The sequence below is a fragment of the Bidens hawaiensis genome, unplaced genomic scaffold (genome assembly GCF_021521415.1).
Source record: "Bidens hawaiensis isolate Kalapana, Puna unplaced genomic scaffold, B.hawaiensis_p1.1 tig00054833_1, whole genome shotgun sequence".
NCBI classification, from domain to species: Eukaryota; Viridiplantae; Streptophyta; class Magnoliopsida; order Asterales; family Asteraceae; genus Bidens; species Bidens hawaiensis.
The window spans coordinates 6,412-28,829 of NW_027499873.1; the positions used below are offsets into that span (position 1 = coordinate 6,412).

The window sequence follows — 22,418 nt, forward strand, 5'->3', positions numbered from 1 at the left end:
TTTTTTTTATATAAGGGACATTTTTAGTACTCATCTTGCAGGCACTCGAAATCTCAGAGACGGCCATGTTTCTGGGAAGAAGGGCTGAAATAAACGTGGTTTTTATCATGACTCTCAGATTACTCCATGCAAATGCTAGTAATATCTTGTAACAATCTTTATATCTCATGACTTGCTTTCAACACCTGAAGATTTTTTATGGTTGTGCAAAAGAGCTGGAACGGTGAATTTGGTAAAGTATATCATGATTAATTAAATAATTTGTAGCTTTACATCTAATCTTTCACACGTAAATGACATATATATTATATGTCCACATTCAGACCTGATATTATTGATCACCTTTGAGTTAGTAATTTATACATTTTCAACTCAAATTTTTAAGAACAAGTTTTTTAATTCAGCCATTATTATTCTCTCACTTGTAAGTGATATTTAAAGCACTTGGATAGTGGCTGATTGAATAATGAATGAAGGGAGTCCAGACATGAAACCAGAAAAAAGGATGTCGTCTGTACCAGTCCCGGAGACAAGAAATAAAAATAATGAAGCAGATAGTGAAAATATAGCCCCATACCACAAGCTTTTTACTTTTGCGGATTCCACTGACTGTGTGCTTATGATCATTGGAACAATAACTGCCATTGGAAACGGGATCGCCATGCCTCTTCAGACACTGATATTCGGGGAGCTCATTGACACATTTGGAGGGAATCAAGATGACAAGGATATTGTTCATCAAGTCTCCAAGGTTTTAAAAGCCTGAATAACTTTTGAGTACTTGTATTCATTGTTTCATTACTTTTTATGAAGCAAAAGCTACAACATTTTGTGTTTTTATTTTCTTATTCTTTTGTTTATATAATTAGGTATCACTTAAATATGTTTACTTGGCTCTGGGGACTGGTGTGGCTGCATTTTTCAGTAAGTTTGTTATTCTTGTCCCACCATACACTTGCTTGGTTGTGTAAACAAATCTGTAACTATATTGTAGATGTGGTTTGCTGGACGGTGAGCGGGGAGAGGCAGGCTGCACGAATCAGAAGTATATACTTGAGAGCGCTATTGAGTCAAGAAGTAGGATATTTTGATCTGGAGAGCAAGAGCGGAGAAATTGTTGAGCGTATGTCTGGTGACACTGTCATTATTCAAGATGCAATGGGAGAGAAGGTACATAGTGGCATAAGTTAAATATCCGCATAATTTACTAGCATTTTATTTCAGAGTTTAGAAAGTTGTATAAATTAATATCCTGATCAAACAGGTTGGAAAATTCATACAACTGATTTCGACATTCCTCGGAGGATTCGTTATTGCTTTTTCACAAGGGTGGCTTCTTTCCCTTGTGTTATTATCTGCAATTCCTCCTCTTGTGATCTCCGCAGCCTTCATGACTGTCCTCATAGCAAAGCTAATGTCTAGGGGACATATGGCTTATTCTGTTGGAGCAGCTGTAGTTGAACAGACAGTTAGCTCCATTAGAACCGTAAGTGAGAATTAATCAACTATTAATCAGTCGCTCTTCATAACGACTCATGATTTATACAGGTTGCATCGTTCACAGGGGAGAAACAAGCTATTGCCAAGTACGAAAAGTCTCTTGAAAAAGCTTACAGGGCGGGGGTCCAAGAGGGTCTTGTCTCCGGACTTGGTGGTGGCATATTTATGTTTTGTTTGTTCTGTTGCTACTCATTGACCATATGGTATGGTGGCAAATTGATTATTGAAAAAGGATATACTGGAGGACAGGTCATAAATGTAATGTTGGCTGTCATGATAAGCTCTCTGTAAGTTATAGCTGCATGTGTGTGTGTGTGTGTGTATGTATGTTGTATAACTGAAATACTTGCCATGATCATCAGCTCCTTAGGACAGGCTTCACCATGCTTGAGTGCTTTTGCCTCTGGAAGAGTTGCAGCTTTTAAACTATTCAAGGTAATAAATAGGAAGTCGGAAATAGACCCATATGACACGAGAGGTATGACACTCGATGACATTCGTGGTGATACTGAACTAAGGGAAGTTAGTTTTAGCTATCCAGCTAGACCAGAGGAGAAGATCTTTAACCGGCTTTCTCTTGTTATACCAAGCGGTACAACCATGGCTCTAGTAGGAGAGAGCGGGAGCGGGAAATCAACTGTAATTAGCCTTATAGAGAGGTTTTACGACCCCCAAACTGGTGAGGTTTTAATCGACGCCATCAATGTCAAAGACTACCAACTGAAGTGGCTCAGAGGCAAGATAGGTCTTGTCAGCCAAGAACCTGTTTTGTTCAATTCAACTATTAAAGATAATATCGCTTATGGGAAGGATGGTGCAACACTTGACGAGATCAAATCCGTTGCTGAGCTTGCCAATGCTGCCACATTTATTGACAAATTCCCCCAGGTTTGATTTCATACTCATTTGCATATGCTAAATTTAAATCTTGATGTTCCACTTATAGTACGTACAACTATATTCATTACAGCGTAACCAACTTTGTTTCTGTTTGTATGTTAAGTAACCGAGTAACCACCTATGCTTGCACTATAGAAAACCACCTATGCCTACACAATAGAAAGGAAAAATTAAGGCATGTTGACCATAAAATATCCAAAATAGGCAAGAAAAGCTCACCTTTTCATATTGGTCATGGAATGAATTGGGCCAATACATATAAAAATGCATAAGCTGGTTAGACACCATCTGGGGCAACACTAAAAATCTGATGTGATAAAACCATTATGTGGCACTTATTGTAGGTCTCTATTCGGGTGGATCTAACAACGTCTTTGGATCAACCTAACTTAGTGCTAGCGGAAATCACACTAAGTAACCAAGAGGTATCGGATCTTGTGTTTATTTTCAGTCAAGGAAAGGTTAGTGAGAGAGAGAGAGAGAGAGAGAGAGCCGAGAGATATAAGAAGAGAAAAAGTGATTGAGTTTTTGCCAAAAGGTTTTCTATTGAATTATCCACCCCCTACTTCTCATGGCATGCTTCCTATTTATAGGGAAGCATGCATGAGAAGTAAAACAAATTTAATGCCCAATGGGCTTCTTTACAATGGACCGTGGCCCAACAACGTACAAAATGACCAATCGGCCCAAATACATAACTGAATCAATACAAAAGACTAAATATACAAACGTGGCCTAACAATCTCCCTCTAGTCTTTAGTATTGAAACCCGTCGGTGTCGTATATCAGGCACTCGTCCTCGGTTAGTGGAAGTTCAACAAGTCTACGCACGAACTTGTTGAAGGCTTCCACTATCCGGTCGGTATTCTGACGTCCCAAATCCTCGACAGTTCCCAGCGGCTTGTTGTAGAGCTTCCTCACATCTTCAATGTGTAGTACCATAAGCTCATACTCGTCAAACACTCTGATCTCGTGCATATCACGGCAGTGAATGACGGCCTAGCCGGTTGTATTGTCAAACTCCCAATCGATGAAGTCTCGGAGAGTGTTGGGAAGATAGGGCTCGCCATGATAAATCTCGTGACATTCTTTTGGCGCCTTGTATCTCCACATAGTGCGAGGCTCTCCGGTAGCCGGGTTTATCTCTTTTGGGTTCTTGTACTTTCGACCCTTATTCGGCTTGAAGTACTTGTAGTTGACTCTCGATTGACGCTGTAGATAAGTCGGGACCCAACTTTCCAGCGTACTTCCAGTAGCACCATGACCAAGAGCTTTCTGTAGATAGTTCAGATCAAGCTCATGTAGAGTCTTCAGCTCGTGATGACTAAGATAGATGAGGTCCCCGCTGTAACGTCTGATGGCCCAAACGCTATTCCGCTGATCGTACCTTGCGTATACAATCAGCGAGTCGTCATGATACGGATAGTTGAGCACGCGGGCAGACGCACAATTTGAGACAATGTGCGTCTTTCACTTCTTCTTTGGCGGGCGAACAATGACAGGATCGGTTGCAGGAGCCTCTGAAGCTTGAGCGGGAGGAGTATCCGGATTTGGCGAGTAGTTAATGTCATCGTCTTGTTCATTTGTTACCTTCTCCATTCCCGTTTCTTCGATGAACTCCTCAAAGCTCATACCTGCATTAATAAAATCAACGATCACACTTGTATTTTCAGTCAGAGAGATGATATCTTTATACAAGCTATCGAGTAGTGAGTCATCCTCTCTGACTTTGCTGGCTGACCGGGGTTAGCAGGGTCTTGAGCATCGTGTTGAGAGTGTGGAGGTGATTGAGTGTTATCTCCACCTCCACCTCCTGCCGCCCCGGCCCCTCCATCTCCACCACCACCGTTGTCACCATCACCATCATCATCATCATCATCATCATCATCATCATCATCATCATCAAAGCTATCATGAACTTCATCATCGTCATCGTTTTCATCATCTTCTTCATCACCATCATAACCACCACCAACACCGCTAGATTGGCTGCCCTGTTGTACTAACCGACCAACAGTCGCCTCTCCTTCAGACACCACAGCCTGTACGCCTCGCATGGTCATAGAAGGACATGGGGCAGGTTGCGAACCACCAACTTGAGAAGTCTCACCAGACTTTCTCCAAGTTCTAAACACAGCGTCAAGCCTATCCTCCAGACCATGAAATTCGTCTTCTTGAATGCCCATGAGGTCTGAGGCCACCTGGTACTTGCTCACCATCTCTTCATTAGTCTTGAGCTGTAGCTCATTCAGACGGTCTTGTTCCTTGATTCTTTCTTTAATGGCCTCCATGTCTGCTCTGAGCGTATCGAGAGAGGTGGAGGAAGCAAGTTGATTTTCCAAATCAGCAACTCTTGAGTTCGTAACTTCCTTTTCAACGTCCCACCTTCTCGTAGCATCTTTAATCTTCTTGTTTACGCTTGATCTGAGAGCACTAGCACTTGGTAAGTCTCTTTCAAGTGTAGCCAGTCTATCTCCAAGTCTAGTGTGATCGGCTCTCAGATTAGCGTTCTCAGAGGCCTCATGATTCATCAACGTTTGTAGATTCTGGATTCGGGTGTGGAAGGTGTTGGTCAATAACCGTTGATTTTCAGGAATTTCATCGCTTGCTGCCTTCTGTTCTTCCAACACCCGGATCCTTTCCCTCAGATCCGCCTTTTCCTTTTCATCCTCAAGAGCCTTTTGCTTCATATCTTTGATGAGCTTGAGGAGTGCAATCTCTCGTTCCGCCCGTTTGGCGTTTGATTCCTCCAGTGCAACGATCCTATCGAGGATAGGATCAACGTACACTGGAGGTGTCGATGACATCCCTCGGGAGATGGGTTTGGGTGAGATAATGGTGGATGGTGGGGTGGTGGTTGCTATGGGTGGTGAGGTTGTTGGCAATGGTAAGGTGATGGCTTGAGTAAGGATTGGTGGAGTTATAGTGGTGGGTGGTGTTGGTCTTATTGCAGATGGTGTGACAGATTGGGTTGGGGAAGTAAGAATGGTTTTGCTCCATAGGCTTGTTGTTTGTATTGGGGAGCTAAAGACTGATAAAGTGAATATGGATGAGGTTGGTTTTGCAGGTGGTGTTGAGGCTTGAGTTGGTTGTTTGTTGTTGTGGTGGTGAGTGTGGTAAGGAAGGTATTTAGGGTAGGAATGTTGAAATTGGTTGGTCTATTGGTGAGGGTTCAGGTGAGGATTCAGGTGAGTCATGAAGTAGGGTCTTGATTTTCTTAGCTTTGGTTTTCTTTCTGGTTTTGGTTGGTTTGTGGGCAGGGATTTTTATTTTAGTTACATCTAGGGTTTTGAGGGCTTGGGCCAGGGCTTCTTTGATTATTTTTGGTTGGTCTGAGGGCTTGTCTTGTGAGGGAGACTTGACATGAGACTTGGTTGACTTCTGGGAGTCTCCAAGTCTCCTCAAACACTTCAGGGGCGGCTGGTCTTCTTCCTCCTCCTCAAGTTCTATCAATTTTCCTTTTTCAGCCGCCTTTCTCTTCAAATCATGCTTGGCCTTTGTTCGATCCTCGGCCGGCTCATCAGATGAATCTTGACCACCTTCAGCTACGGGTTCTTCATCACCTTCACCTTCACCAGACGCCTCATCCCCAGCAGGCTCTGTCTTTTCAAACAAACCAAACTTGGGCCCAGGTCATTGTCCCGTATACTGATGACCTCTGCCCTTGGTGCTCAACAACACACCAAAAACAGATACCTTGATCTTGTGCACATGAAATGGCTCGGGGTGTGACTTCTTGTCCTTTGCCTTCTTGAATCCCAGCCTTTGAATATCTGGAATCAGATCATCTAACAACATCTACACGAATCTCGGGTACATCAACCATGTAGCTTCGCTCTTGATGTTCGCGAGCATGCACAAAAATATCCGTCTTGAGTAATTGAACTTCTCCTTGTTGGTCAATGCGGACATAATACGAACCCAGTCCGTACTCATGCTGTCAAAACCACCTCGAATGTCTGTGAAACAATGAGTGATGATGTGGAAGAGAAATCTCCAGTATGGTGACAGATGACTCTTCTCTAAGCTCTTCCATTCCGTGTCGTATCCCATCTGAGCAACGAAACCTTCTAGCTTCTTTTTGTTTCCTCTCTCATACTTGTAATCGGGCTGGTCATCAATCTTTAACACCCTTCTAATGTCATCTTCGGTGATAGTTAATTCCTGTCTGGCAACGGTTGTTGTAAATGATAGAGAATCATCAGCAACCCTGGCGAATGCCTAATAATCTAAGACCCACTTGTAGTAAATGGCTGGATTTGCAGTGATGGCATAGGCAAGGGGTGATTGCCTGAGCCCCTTGACCATAGGAGTGAACACCTTATCAGCCTTTGCCTTAGGCAACTCGAGAGCACAGAAGTTGTTATGACCCTGAAATTGAAAATCAAAAGATCATGAGAATCATCATTAAGACAAAACAAAACCAACAAGATATGTACGTAGACATTAAGTATTTACATGTTAGATAGATTAGATTTTATACTGTACAATTTAGATTAAATGAGTTAACAAGTTAATTTATAAGTTAATTAGATCATACTGTGCAAAGATCAGGTTCAAAACAGTCCAATGGACCAAACAGTTTATTTGAGTAAAAACAGATCAGTGGCACTATGTTTGAGACTCTGAAAAATTTGCTAAGTATGAGTTTTTCGCATGAGACATTGTTTCGCTTCGCATGGGGTCAAGCGAAGCGAAACAGAAAGGTGTTTCGCTTCGCATGGGGTCAAGCGAAGCAAAACAGAAAGGTGTTTTGCTTCGCATGGGGTCAAGCGAAGCGAAAAAGGGGTTTCGCTTCGCATGGGGTCAAGCGAAGCGAAACAGAAAGGTGTTTCGCTTCGCATGAGTTAAAGCGAAGCAAAAAACCCTTTCATGCGAAGGCCTATACTTAGTCCATTTTGATCCTTCCCTTTCTTTACACAAGGTCGCCTATATGCGAATTAGGTTTCTGGAAAGTTTGAACTTGAATCTCCTCTGTTTACTAGATCAAGTTGTCCTTAGAACATTCAAATAAACAAAACAAAAAAACTTAAATCTACAAACTTTATACAAACAACCCTAATTCTAATAATTAATGATGATATTCAAAATCAATAAGTCCAACAACAAATTGTTCATAACATATGAATCAATTTCATACGAAGATCAGTCATGAATCAAGCCGACGGCTCATCTGAACCGTCGTCTCGATCCACGAGAACCCAGAAACATGAAGATGAAATGATTTGTGGTGTTTTGATGTTGCACCGAAGGTGGATATTCTGGATTCAACGGCATGATTTGTGATTATAAGGGCCGGATTCTTTGAAAAATGAAGAAGATCTGGGTATGAGAGTTTGAAGATTGAGAGAGAAGAGAGTAAATCTCAAAAGTGTTTGGTGAATAGTGAAAGATATTTTAGATTTCCCTTATATATAGGGTCAGCCTATCTCGCGATAAGGTCAAAACATCATGAGTATTCACCGAAAATACACTCTCAGTCCTCGGTTTTTAGAAATATTTGCATTTTCAAACCCGAAAAACATTTACCCACCGAATCCGAGCACATGATTATTTATAAGGTTTTTCTTTTGTCGGTCCTTAACTGTTAACATTTGCACGTTCGATCTCTTTTGTCAAAACAAAATATAATAAAAGAAGATACTAAAATAAAATTAAAAATAGAATTAAAATTAAAGATAAGATAAAATAAAATAAATAAAAATTAAAATAAAATTAAAAATTAAACTATGCAGATACTTAAAAATTTAAAGCATTTTAAAGTTAAAATTAGTAAAAGTAAATTAATTTACATAGAATTTTCTTTGGTTAATTTTCAAAGAATGATCACGATATGAAATCATATTGATTTGCAAAGCCCTAGATCGCGTTTCCATTTTGAAATTATTGTGACACAAGTTCACCATTGACTATAGATATTGTCCTCCTTTTTAACTTGACAAGTGTTTTGATGCCAGAAGTGATACATTTAAAGTACAATTAGGCACGGTGCTTATGTGGTCCCCACTTAATCATACATGTTACTGATTCCATCATATCTCAGGCCTACTTTGTTAACATATCACCTCAACTTGACTTAGACCTTTCTTAGTTGATCACAGTACACTTATTAACAAACTTGACTTATTGTACACTGTACACATGACACTTTGTGCTTTGCACACTTGACTCGATCTAGAAAGATTAAAATAAGGTAGAAGTTCAGGCCATAACAATCAGGTCGGATAATACCATATTATGAAACAAAGCAAGAAAATAAAACAAAGCAGAAGACTCAGGGCCTTAACAATCAGATCTTGTATGACTATAAACGTAGAAAGTCTAAGGCTTGAGTCGAAAATAAATGAAGAAATAAATCAGAAGTTAAAATTCCTAGGACTGACTCTTTTTCTGACTTCTTTTCTTTTGTGTTTTTGACTCTTTTGTTTTTTTTTCTTGCTTTTCTTGACTTTTTACTTGACTCAATGAAAATTAAAATTGACACTGACTTTCATAAGACGACTATGATCAGGTAAAGAGAGGCTTGGGTATGACATGTATAGTTACATTTTTGCCTTCATGAATATGACTTTGTGGAGTCATGCAACTGCTTCATAATTGTATATCCACTAGTACCGGCAAGAATTTAAGTTTATATCACCTGACACTTACTTGTTTGTCAAGCCTACCTAAACATCAGTGTATGACCTTGTAGCCTTATGTTCTATTCTTTTAACGCGCTAAAATCATTACAAACCAATGTACTATCACTTTCCACTGGTCGGATCAATTTCTCAAAATTTGAAAAGTTTAATTATCCGACTCCCTCTAAGCAGGAGCTCCCTCTAAACGGGATAATTCTTTTTGAATTTTCTTAGAATTTACTTTAATAGTAGTAAAGATGAAATCAATATTATATATTAAAATAAAATCTTTTTGTTAAGTCAAGTGACTCAATTTTTGTTTTACTGAAAGTAAATTTAAAATCTTTATGGTGAGTTAAAGTTAGCTCATTTTCTCCCTCTAAAAGTGTGACATATTTGAAAAATATTTACAGTTTTAAATTAAAAGATAGACGATAAAATTTACTGAAAGGAAATCATGCCCAATGACTCAACGAGAAACAAAAATCGGGCATGACTGAAAGCTTTTGTAAAGAGATCTGCAAAGTTAAAATCAGTATGGACCCGTTTTATGTCGACAAGCTTGCGATCATAACAATCACGAATAAAATGTATCCGGATGTCAGTGTGCTTAGTCTTTGAGTGCTGGACCGGGTTTTTGACAATAGCAACGGCCGCCTCATTATCACATTTGATCGTTGATCCATAGAAATTCAAACCGTAATCCAGCAGCTGATGCTGGATCCATATCACTTGAGAGCAGCAGCTGGATGCGGCGATGTACTCGGCTTCGGCTGTGGATGCAGACACAGTAACTTGTTTCTTGCACTGCCATGAGATCAACCGATCTCCTAGGAATTGACACCCACCAGATGTGGATTTTCTGTCCAAGTTGCAACCCCCATAATCATTGTCAGTGTAGGCATGAAATTCCAAGGGAGAATCTTTTGGATACCAAAGACCCAAACGCGGTCTCCCTTTTATGTATCTGAAGATACGCTTGACAGCAGTCATGTGAGATTCTCTTGGGTCAGATTGATATCTGGCACACTGACAAATAGGGAACATGATGTCCGGTCTGCTTGCAGTGAGATACATCAAGGAACCAATCATTGACATATAAAGGTGTTGATCGACTGGTTTTCCTGATGGATCAGGAGGGAGAACAGGACGCGTAGCTATTGGTGTCATGAAATCTGTTGAGTCCTTGAATCCAAATTTCTGAACAATGTCATGAACGTACTTTTCTTGATGAATTAAAGTCCCGTCCTTCTTTTGCTCAACTTGTAAGCCCAGGAAGAAAGTCATCTCCTCTAAGGAACTCATTTCAAATCGCTTCTACATGATCTCAGAAAACTCCTTGCACAGAGTCTCATTCGTGGACCCGAAGATAATGTCGTCAACATATACTTGAACGAGAATTAAATCATCCTTCACTTTCTTGACAAAGAGAGTTTGATCAACAATGCTTCTCTTGTAACCGTTCTTTACTAAATGATCAGCCAGTGTGGCATACCAAGCACGAGGAGCTTGGTGAAGACCATAAAGTGTTTTCTCAAGACGGTAAATGTGGTCAGGATAATTTGGGTCTTCAAAACCTGGTGGTTGGCTAACATAAATTTCTTCTTTTACTTTCCCATACAAGAAAGCAGTCTTCACATCCATCTGATATACTTTGAAATTCATGTAAAAGGCATAGGCCAAAAAGATACGAATTGCTTCCAATCTGGCCACCGGTGCATAAACTTCATCATATTCAAGTCCTTCTTGTTGCCAAAAACCTTGCACAACTAACTGGGCTTTATTTCTTATAATCACCCCTTGTCATCTTTCTTGTTACGGAACACCCATTTTGTTCCGATTGGCTTCTTGTGATATGGTTTCTTCACTAGCCTCCAAACGTTTAGCTTCTTGAACTGTAACAGCTCTTCCTGCATTGCTTCTACCCAAGAGTTCTCTTTCAATGCAACTTTGTAGTCCTTGGGCTCTACCTGTGAAATAAAACAAGCAAAAAGACATCTGTTAATGTTACCAGAGGTGCTGCGTGTTTGGATGCCAGCGGTCGGATCTCCAATGATGTTCTCAATTGGATGTCGGTGATGGATTGGTAACTGTGGAATTTGTTCGACACTCTCGACTGGTGTTGCCTCAAGCTCAATGGTCAAGCTCTCTATGGGATGAAAGACTGCGGTCATATCGACAGCAGCATTTGGTTGGGGATCGTTTGCATCTTCTTCTTGATCAACCAAATGTTCCTGAGCGATGGCGCCTTCCCATAGGTTGTCGTAGAAAGGTACGACGATTGCAAGAACCGACGATGAGTCAGTGCTGCGAGAAGTTCCAATAGGAACGGTGTCATTCTACACATTCTCTTGAATAGCTTCCTCAGCAGATCCATGGATGTCATCTTCAGAGAAAGGTGTAGGAACTGATTCAACTATACTCGGATCATCAGCTTGGGAAGTTTCCGTTTGGTGGGTTTGCTGATCCACCGCTTGATTGGTCTGATTGTTTTCCACATTGTCAGCTGACATAAATGAGTCGGTGTCTGAATCATCTGTGTCTTCGACAGCGGGTATTTCAGTAGAGTCTGCTGATGTTTGCACATTGACTGCCGGAACTGGTTGATTTGCCACGTGTGGAACATTAAGTGCGGGTGCAGGTGCAGCAATCTGAATATCTGTCAGACCTTTCACAACGGCGTGCATCAAGATTGACTGATCAACATTTGTTGGAGTTGGTGCAGAAACAATAGGAGACATCACTGGTGCAGAAGGTGGTACATACATTCCTCGAAACTTCCTGAACAAGCCTTCATAATCAAACATCTAATCAGGACCATTGTGTGCATCGGTAGGGTTTAGTTCTTGCCAATCAATGTTGAAGGATTCCAAAATCACTCGGGATTTCTTGTTGAAGACACGATAAGAACTTTTGTCAGTGGAATAACCAACAAAATAGCACTCATCTGCCTTTTCAGCAAACTTTGAAGTTGTAGCAACATTTGACTAAAGCACTGTGCAAGGATCAGCAAACTTTGAAGTTGTAGCAACATTTGACTAAAGCACTGTGCAAGGACATCCGAATGTCTTGAAGAAATTAACCCTTGGCTTGTTTCCATAAAAGACTTCATAAGGTGTCTTATTCAGTCTTTTGTTCAGCAACACACGCTTCTGAGTGTAGCAAGCAGTGTTAATGGCTTCCCCCCAGAAGAATAAAGGGAGTTTGGAGTATGACAGCATGGTTCTTGCGGCTTCAACCAGTGTTCGATTTCGTCGTTCAGCCACCCCATTTTTTTCAGGAGTGTAGGGTGCACTGAATTGACGTAGAATCCCCTCGATGTGACAGAATTCGTTGATTACTTTGTTGCAGAATTCTGTTCCATTGTCACTTCTAATGCACTTGACTCGTTTCTCCGTCTGATTCTCAACCAACACGATAAATCTGATAAGAAACTGAGATGTCTCATCCTTGTGTCCTAGTAGAAAAGTCCAACTGAAACGCGAGTAATCATCAGTAATAACCAGACAATAGGCTTTTCGACCTATTGCCATTGGTTGAACGGGACCAAAAAGATCCATATGCAACGGTTGAAGAGTGGAATTTATGGAATTGACAGTCTTAGGACGATGAGGGAGTTTGTGCTGTTTGCATTTAGAGCAAGATAAACATTTTTCAACACAATGAAAAGATTTTACTGGCAAGCCCCTCACATGGTCACCTTTAACCAACTTATTCAAGTTCTTAAAGTTGACATGCCCTAGAAGACGATGCCATAAGGATGAGTCGTTCTCCGAGGCCTTGGACATTAAGCAGGAAGCAGACCGCATGGAATAATTGCGTCTCATGTCCAGAATGTAAGCGTCACTGTGCCTTGGAGTACGCAACATAATCCACTCTTCAGGGACTCTAAAGCCTGGTTTAAGAATAAGACATTCATTTTCAGTGAAAAGAGTTAAAAATAGTTGAAAATTTCTTATCACAGATCTGAGAGACGCTTAACAGGTTGTGGTTGAGCTGTTCCACAAGATTGACTTCGTCGAAGGTTAATGTGCCATTTGAGACCTTGCCTTGTTTCGTGATTTCTCCTCCTACGTCACCAGCAAAGGAAACATGTCAGCCATCGAATGGTTTAATGTCAAACAACAGGGACTCATCTCCCGTCATATGTCGGGTACAACCACTGTCCAAGTACCAAATGCTGTTGATAGGCCTTCCAGGCTGACCCTACATACATGAGCAGCTAGTTAGTAGAAGGGCCCCGAGACGAACTTGTCTCGGGAAAAGCAAACAAAAAATCACCCAATTTTATTTTATGTTCTTAAAAATATAATCTTTTGGAGAATCTGAATCTGAAGTGCAATCACTCGAGGAACTTGTGTTAAGATTTCCTCGGTTCTGAAAAGGTTTTCTTGATTGCCTTCGTTTTGGTTTGGGCTTAACTATCAAATCTTCTTTGTTTGCTTTGGTAAACGGTTTAGAGGGGATTTTAGGGTTTTCAGCTTCTGACCCTTGGCTAACCGCTTCCTTTCTCTTGGGTTTGTTGGTTCTTTTAATTTTTGAATCTGTCTTACTAGCTGAGGTATAAGTTTGATAAGACATTTTCTTAGATTGAACATTTAACTCAGCAAATGTCTGACCAAACTTACATTTAGCGTCTCTTTGTTGCTTATGCCAGTTCTTGCAATGTCTTGCAAGATGAGACGGATTTCCACACACAAAACAACATTTTCTTTTGTTACAATCATAGACATGTTGATCACTGAAATATGTGGGGTGAGGTGATGTGGTAGGGTTAACATTTTGATAACCTCTATCTGAGAACACATTTGAATGATTAGATGCAAAGTAATTTGATTGCCTAGGTTTCTGACCAGAGTAGTAATAGGTACTATCAAATTGATCATAAAATTGAGAACTATTACTGTAATCAGTATTTTGTGAAAATGAAGTTTTCTTTGAAGGCACATATTTACACGACGTGCTTGGTTTTTCCTTTTCAAAAGCAGTTTCTTGTTTTCTCAAGTTCTCAAAATTACGATCAGTTGACGAGCAACTAGAACTTGTCTGTTCATCAACTATAGCCTCTTTTGTTTCATCAAAAACTGTTTCACACTCAGAATCAGACGAAGAACATTCACTTTCATTACATACATCATTACAACTGTCTTCACTAGTGGTTTCACAAAATACAGTTTTTGATCCCGACATCAAACATCCTAACATAGATTCACAAACTTTATTACAGACAGGGTTGTTAATAGTTTTTGTTAGACCCACACAAGACTAATCCTCCATTTTGCTTAAAACCTTGATTAACCTTCCCACAATCACCATTGTTTATATCACCTGCTCCACAAGACACATTGACGTTAGATTTATCAAATGATTGGATTGGAGCAACAGTTTGAGATGCTGCGGGAACAAATGTCACATGGTTTGGTATCCTACCAACCCCGTACGCCATTTCTTCATCAGGAGAAGTATTATAGCTAAAGTGGGGCAAATTGGTGTAGTTATCATTGAATGGTGGTGGTACGGCAGTGTAATCGTACCCCAGCCCCGCTTTAACTTTAGTACTTCTCTGGGCTCCAATAAGCTCATCTAATTTCTCAGATGATGCCTCAAATATTTCGACTTGTTTTTCCTTTCCTTTCTTATCAGAAACTTTGAGTTTTAATTTCTTAATTTCTTCTTTTAAATCATTAATTATGCCTTTATAATAAATGACATTATGTTTTTCTCGAAAAATTTCAAGTCTAAGATTAGCTACATCATCGTGATGAGTTTTGATTTTTTCAATGTAGATCTTATCAGCTTTTACATATTCAGTGTTCAACTGACGAAGTTTTGCATTTTCTTTCAAAACTTCGTCTTGTAAGTATCTATAGTATGTAACCTTGTTAACACAAGCTTCCGTGCAAAGATTTCGTTTTACCTCATCAAGGTGTGATGTACTTGAACCAGCAGTAGAAGATGAAGAGGCTTCATTGTTTGAAGTGAAAACCATGCCAACCATATTCAGTGGATTCTGCAGCTCTTGAAACTGTTCGTCCCAATCCATACTAGTGTGGACCTCTGTTTGAGAAACAAGGGCTCTTGAGTTTAAACTTGAGCTGCCCTTGTATGGACGATTCCCGATTCTTGGAGCTGAGTTGTTTGGCTTTTGTTCCTCAGGCCTCTTTCCAGCAGCTTTCTCATTCTCTTCATCAGTTACTTCTGTCACATGAATATCGTTTGCTGGTTTGGGAGGATTTGTGCATTCCCTGGCAAAGTGACCCATTTCTGCACAATTGTAGCATCAAAGCTTGCTCTTGTCGAAACCAATTCGCTTTCGATTAGAATCATTAAAGCTGTCCTTCCCGTAGGTTTTGATGAAGTCGGTGGCCCTTTGCACAGCCATGCCCATCTGGTACTTGATGTCCATTTTCTCAAGATCCTTTTGATTGATGTCTTTCAAATCACCTATCTCAAACTGAGCCGGTAACAGATTCCCTTGCAATAGCTCTTCATGACAAGACAGAAAAGCTTTAACAAGTGTTATATTTGAATCATTCAGCATGGGAATGGCTTCACAATAGCTAGAGGGCTTGTTTGCTTGAGGTTTTGTTGCAGAAATTCCATGTGCCTTCAGAGCTTGAGCAACTGCACTGTCAACTGCCTTTTGAAACGAACTTGCACTGGATGGAGTTGCTGGTGGAGATGAATGCTGTTGATTGTGGGGGAACACTTGGTGAGTACTTTGGATTGGTTACAGGATACATATTCTGTTGGGTTTTGCTGACAAAAGCAGATGGCACACTTGAAGATGTAGTACTCACTCCGGCTTGATTCAGAGAATTCATGTGATTGTTCATTCTCATCTGTTCATCCATTTCAAATGATTTGATAGTGGATATCAATTCACTGTTTGTCATCCTATTCAGATTGGTGGTTCTATTGATCGTTATTGTGTTTACACTCCAACTGTAAGGAAAAGAGTTCATCAACTTGTGATTGACCTCAGTGTTGGGAATGTTAACACCTGCAGCTCCATGAGCTTCTCAAACCTCTTCACTAAATCTAGCACAGCTTCACCTTGACGATGGTTGAACATGTTGAATTCTTCCTTCAATAGTGCTTTCTTGTTTTCTCTAATTTCAGCATTTCCTTCAACCATCTCAACAAGAGCTTCCGTTAATCCCTTGGCACTTCTGTGTTCACGTAGAGTCTCAGTGATCTCATTTAAAAGACAAACTGTCAACAGCAGAAACACTTTCTTGTCTTATGCTAACTTATCCAAATCATCTTGATCATAATTTTCAGGTGCCTTAGGTTGTTCCCCTGCATCAGTGCGAGTTACTGGAACATGAGGACCCTCTTCAAAACATCTCATCAAATCAGTTTCAGTTAATGAGATAAAGTTCATGAACCTCCATTTAAAATCAATAAAGTTATCATCTAAGGTCATAAACTTAGGAGGTTTTTGAGGTGTTCCCACTTGATTTTCCAACAGCAAATAACCCTTCAATAGTTCTGAATCAGTGCTAGCCATTGTCTAAGTAGTTACAAGCCTTCAACAAGGCTTAATCTTCAAAACAGTCAACTTTTTCGCACAAAACAGCTTCAGGTGAAGCGAAACAGCTTCAAGCGAAGAGAAAGGATTCTAAGCGAAGCGAAAGAATTTTATCTTTCTGAAAGCAAATCTTCCTTAGGATCTGTTCCACCCACTTTTGTCAGTACAAGTACAAGGTTTGGTTCAATGCTTGAGCGAAGCAAAATTTTAACTTATCAATCCAACAAACTTGGAACCCGTAAACACTACTTTTAACACTTAAAATTTCCACCAAGAACACTTCTAAGACATTTTATGAAATTTTTGCCAATTCTTTTTGTATTTTTGATATTTTCTTGTCAAGAACATTTGAACACTTATTTTCTTCTTTTCAAGATCAAAACCCAAGGTTGTGATCCAAAAACCCTCAATTAGTGAGCCAAAGCTCTGATACCAATTGTAGGTCCCTATTCGGGTGGATCTAATAACGTCTTTGGATCAACCTAAATTAGTGCTAGCGAAAATCACACTAAGCAACCAAGAGGTCTCGGATCTTGTGTTTATTTTCAGTCAAGGAAAGGTTAGTGAGAGAGAGAGAGAGAGAGAGAGAGAGCCGAGAGATATAAGAAGAGAAAAAGTGATGGAGTTTTTGCCAAAAGGTTTTCTATTGAATTATCCACCCCCTACTTCTCATGGCATGCTTCCTATTTATAGGGAAGCATGCATGAGAAGTAAAACAAATTTAATGCCCAATGGGTTTCTTTACAATGGACCGTGGCCCAACAACGTACAAAATGACCAATCGGCCCAAATACATAACTGAATCAATACAAAAGACTAAATATACAAAACGGGGCCTAACACTTATCATGAACATTCTACAAAGAAGCCAATGTTGGAAATAACCCATGAGTGTGGCCTTGCGGATCATTTGAGCAACCCTTACCAATATAACATAACTAGTCCCCAACAATTACTTGATGGTAGTAATTGTAAATATTGATTAGTATAGAGGGAATTAAGATTTCCCTTTAAATGCCTTAAATAAAGAATATAAAGAGTTTTTTATAACTCAACATCATTAATTCATTATTGATCATTAGGATTAATCGTAAGAGTTATGAATATAAAAACTCCATAAGAACACCATTTGATTATTATTCTCTCTAGAGTCTAGGATCTTCCATCAGATTAAGGTACTATAACGGGAATCCATCAAAGATCACGATTCCTACAAGTAAGTTCTATTATCTTGATGTCTAGTTGATTATTCATGATTGAATCTACATAATTAGGCTAGGAGGGTGTCGACTCTGCTTGGGCTACTAAGGAGCTTAAACCACGAAGGAAGGCTCTACTTTTTCCGAGAATGCTTAGGCTACAATAGAGCCATTTCTTCAAGGTTTACACTACTCTATAGCCTAAGCACAGTTGGCACCTAATCATTCCTCTTGAGCCTCCATAGTATGTTCACGACACGTGTTAGATAAAGGTTTGCTGTGTCAGCTTTGCAAAGATTTCAGTTGCAGCCCGAATGTTACCTAGTGGTGCCTAACCAGCTTATGTGTCTTTATTGGATTGGCCATGACTAATTTTGAAAAGTGGACTTTGAATGCCTATTTTGGAGATTGGCTATAGGGCTTGCTTCTATTAGAATTGGAGTTAGTTAAGGATGCCTATTTTAGAAATTAACCCCTATAAAAAAATCCTGCTAACAAAATTTCAATGTTTTAAAATACGAGATATTGTTGTTCATCTTCTAGCAAAGCTTGTCATTTACTTAATTATATATCTGTCATCTTAAAAATGCATGTAGGGCCTAGATACGATCGTTGGTGATCACGGAAGTCATCTTTCTGGAGGACAGAAGCAGAGAATTGCAATAGCAAGGGCAATACTGAAAAACCCAAGGATATTGTTACTTGATGAAGCTACAAGTGCTCTTGATGCAGAATCAGAGAGGGCTGTTCAAGAGGCACTTGATAGAATCATGCTTAACCGAACAACTATAATTGTAGCCCATCGCTTGACTACCATAAAGAATTCTGATGCAATCGCCGTTATTCACAATGGCAAGATTATAGAGAAAGGTGTTTTTCTTATTCACCATGACAAGAATTCTGATCAAATATCTAAACTAACACTAGGTTGTTTTCATGGTTTCAATAATCAGGTTCACCCTGTGAGTTATTACAAGATCCTGATGGCGCATACTGTCAGCTTATAAGATCACAAGACAAAAACTTGGAAAGACCGCAAGGTGGAGATCAGAATGTGGAGATTACTGAGGGCATTTCTATCCTAAGCCAAGAATCATCACCTTCTTATATTATTAGTAGCGACAGAAGTAAACTAGAAGATTCTTACACGGCTACAAATGTCTCACTTGTTCGGTTGGCTTCTCTGAACAGGCCAGAAATCCCACAGATCATGCTGGGCTCTATAGCTGCTGTGGTTAATGGTGCCATCCTACCAACATATGGTTATCTCCTTTCAACTGTGATAAAGACTTTCTTTGAACCAGCTCATGAGCTTCGTAAGGATTCAGAGTTCTGGGCATTGATGCTTTTTGTACTTGGTTTGGCAAGTTTAATAGCAACACCATGTAGGACCTACTTTTTTGGTGTAGCCGGGTGTAACTTGATAAGAAGAATCCGATTAAAATGCTTTGAAAAAGTGGTTCAGATGGAAATAAGTTGGTTTGACAAGACACAAAATTCAAGCGGTATAATTGGGGCGAAGCTGTCAACGGATGCAGCATCTGTGAGAGGTTTGGTAGGGGATAATCTTTCTCTACTTGTTCAAAACGCAGCTACAGCACTATCTGGTTTAATCATTGCATTCATGGGAAATTGGCAGTTGGCTTTTATAATTTTAATATTGATACCGCTTATAGGACTTAATGGATATTTTACTATGAGATTTGTTAATGGGTTCAGTGCTGATACAAAGGTTATCCACTGTATTTTTCTTGTATAGAGATTAATAAAATATGCTGAATTTAAAGTTGTATGTATTTGGTTGTTCCAGAGACAATACGAGGAAGCAAGTGAAGTTGCAAGTGATGCAGTAGGAAGCATTAGAACAATTGCTTCCTTTTGTGCAGAAGATAAGGTGATGAAGTTATATGAAAAGAAATGTGAAGGTCCTCAAAAAGCAGGAATCAAACAAGGATTAGTTAGCGGTGCTGCTTTTGGCTCATCTTTGTTTCTGTTGTTTGTAGTTTATGCAATCAGCTTTTATGTTGGAGCTCGTTTTGTTGCAGCAGGCAAAACTTCATTCCCTAAAGTTTTCCAGGTAACTTATTCATTATTGTGTACAGTTTTACCCGAAACATCTTTTCGTTTGCTATTTTCTTTTTTTTTTTAATTTTACAATGCTTTCGTGGTGAGTGATAGTAAATTATTCTATTCTTAAGGTGTTTTTAGGATTGAGTTTGGCAGCAACGAGTGTTTCGCAATCAGGATCCTTTATTCCAGATTATGGGAAAGCTAAGACTTCTGTTGCCTCAGTTTTTGGTATTCTTGACCAGAAATCTAAAATAGACTATACCGACGAGTCTGGAGCCACTTTAGAAAACATGAGGGGGGATATCTTGTTTAGTCATATTAACTTCAGGTACCCTTGTAGACCTGGCATTCAGATCTTTAGGGACCTCTCATTTGAAATTTCTTCTGGCCAGGTAATGTTTCAACTTAAAGCTAACAAAATTGTAATAAATATTAAAGCTAACAATGCAATTTAATATAAAGACGGTAGCTCTTGTTGGAGAAAGTGGGAGTGGAAAATCAACTGTCGTTTCTTTGCTACAAAGGTTCTACGACGTTGATTCAGGGCAGATTACGGTTGATGGAGTTGATATCAGAAAGCTTAAAGTGAAGTGGCTAAGGCAGCAGATGGGTGTTGTGAGCCAGGAGCCGGTCTTGTTTAATGATACTATTAGAGCTAACATAACATATGGGAAGGAAGGCAATGCCACCGAGGAACAAGTCATAGAAGCATCAGAATTGGCAAATGCCCATAAATTCATCAGTGCCTTACACCAGGTATCTTAAAGTACTTTACTACTTCATGTGCACAAAGACTAATACGTGTATATGGACTAAGAGAGCATTACAGCAATGGGTAGAAATTCCACAATTAATTTGCAATCTAATCAATTTATGCGTGGTTTCATCAGGGTTATGATACCAATGTTGGGGAAAAAGGTATCCAGTTGTCAGGAGGACAAAAGCAAAGAGTGGCAATAGCAAGAGCAATGGTAAAGGCTCCAAAGGTATTGTTACTAGATGAAGCGACTAGTGCCCTGGATGCGGAATCTGAAAAGGTGGTGCAAGATGCACTTGACCGAGTTATGGTTCACAGAACAACGATAGTGGTAACTCACAGACTATCCACAATCTATGGAGCAGACATTATTGCGGTCATAAAAAATGGAGTGATTGCGGAGAAAGGGAAACATGAGGCACTCGTCAACATCAAGAACGGCATCTATGCCTCCTTAGTTTCTTTACACACTACCACTTGTGTTTCCTAACGTCATATCTCGTAATGCACTTTAATTTCCACTCAAAAACCTTTCTTTTCCGGTTTGAATCAGCGGATAACAACCGTGCGTGCATATTTTTTACTCCCTTCCAACATGCTATAATGTCCAATGTGTGAACAAAGGTAATTCATCTACTTGACATTATTATTGATGTGTGTACATTAGATAAACTCCTCAATATCTCAACAATTTAATATATATTCAAATATGTTTCCTCAACCTATACGGTGACAATAACTCGTAGCTTTGATAGAAAAGTGCCATATTGAGCAATTAATAATCTCTTTGTCATATAATCAACAATCCTGAGTGCAATGGGAACATATTGAGCTGTGAGATTTCGTGCTTGAACCATATCTCTACTAAAATAGAGGTCAAGTTGATGATCTTTTGCATGCTGACGAACGCTAGATTGGATACTAAGTATGTAGTATCAACATATGTCACACCATTGTGTAAGTGGACTGGCAAAAAGAACATGTAATTAATGGAACACAAAGATAATTCACCAAAACTCAATAACATTACAAGCATGGGCATGATATTCAACCTTGATATTAAAACTAGCAATTGTGTGTTATTTCATGAAACTCCAACTAATTAGGTTAGGTCCAAATAACTAACAATATCCTATGGTAGTCCTGCGATTATCTCGAGTTACTATCTACACATCTGCATGAATAGGTAGGCCTAGCGACATGAAAATATTCAACATATGTGAAATACTACTCATAATATACCTAGATACACTTAATCACAATCTAGTAGCATGTCTGATCCTGTCACACCGCCACCGCCACCAAACGGAGAGTTTTTTACGTGATACTAGTTTGAGCCTCTCGTGTTACCCGGGGGGGGGGGGGGTGTTTATTTAAAATTTTCTTTTTAATTGGTTTACTATTTTATAGTTTATAATGGTTTGTTTTATTTTTTAACGTTTTTGATTTACTACGTATATATTAGTTTATTACGTTCATCATATATTTTAACGTTGGGTTCTTTCAGTTGAGATGTGTAGGTTTTTAGATTTTTAATGAACAGACATAAGCGAATACGAACATGTTAATTTTTTAAATGAACAAACATGAATACAAATATTTATCTTATGAAAAAGCATGTACGGCTCCAGGGTCAAGCAACCCAAGCAGTAGATTTGGGCCACCACATTGATAAGGTACCTAGGCTTGGTTTATGTTTATAGGGCTTGGTAATTGAATTTCTACAAGTGTTTGAGTGGAAAAATTAACGACTTGAAAATTGAAACGACGCTCTTGAAGTTGTTGTCGATTCCCCATTCTTGCTATAAGTCTGCGGAAATCAATATTAATCGACA

General features: G+C 39.5%; 1 pseudogene across 1 annotated transcript; it reads left to right on the forward strand.

The window, feature by feature from the left end:
- Positions 1 to 380: 380 nt before the first annotated feature.
- Positions 381 to 21,481, forward strand: LOC143600723 (ABC transporter B family member 3-like; annotated as a pseudogene). The gene is made up of 11 exons (XR_013147526.1): positions 381 to 751; positions 870 to 1,170; positions 1,265 to 1,486; positions 1,549 to 1,787; positions 1,863 to 2,388; positions 18,353 to 18,626; positions 18,710 to 19,488; positions 19,567 to 19,833; positions 19,955 to 20,218; positions 20,289 to 20,582; positions 20,717 to 21,481. The product of XR_013147526.1 is annotated as an ABC transporter B family member 3-like (transcript).
- Positions 21,482 to 22,418: the final 937 nt, after the last annotated feature.